Source organism: Halyomorpha halys, unplaced genomic scaffold, assembly GCF_000696795.3.
Source record: "Halyomorpha halys isolate HHAL.00 unplaced genomic scaffold, Hhal_1.1 Scaffold2385.1, whole genome shotgun sequence".
Taxonomy (NCBI): Eukaryota; Metazoa; Arthropoda; class Insecta; order Hemiptera; family Pentatomidae; genus Halyomorpha; species Halyomorpha halys.
The window spans coordinates 57545-58042 of NW_027116543.1; positions in this window are offsets into that span (position 1 = coordinate 57545).

Sequence of the window (498 nt, forward strand, 5' to 3'; positions counted from 1 at the left end):
AAGAATGCAACATTGATAAAAACATCGATGTTTTGAAATATCAGTGTTCAGTATTAAAATAATGTTTTGTAAGCAACATGAACTCCTTAGCTCTCTAACAGGGGGATATAAATACAATAATGGTGGAAGGGGATAATGCTGAGTCAGATATGTAGGGTTATGCACCTTAACTGTCGTTGTCGGATTCTCTGATTCAAAATGCACTTCTTATAGGCCCTAGGACGCGGGATCGTTGGAACAGACCTTATGTTTCTGAAATAGTTGTTCAAAAACGTCGATGTTTTTGGGTAATGCATTGTAAGTAACGAAATTTTAAAAACATCCATGTTTTTTGTAGTCGATGTCGGATTCTTAGTTTCAAAAACCACTTCTGACAGGCCGTAGAATGCGTGATCGTTGTAACAGACCTTATGTTCTTCAAATGGATATTCCAAAACATCGATGTATTTTGGGTAATGTATTGTAAGCAATGATATTTTAAAAATATCAATGTTTTTT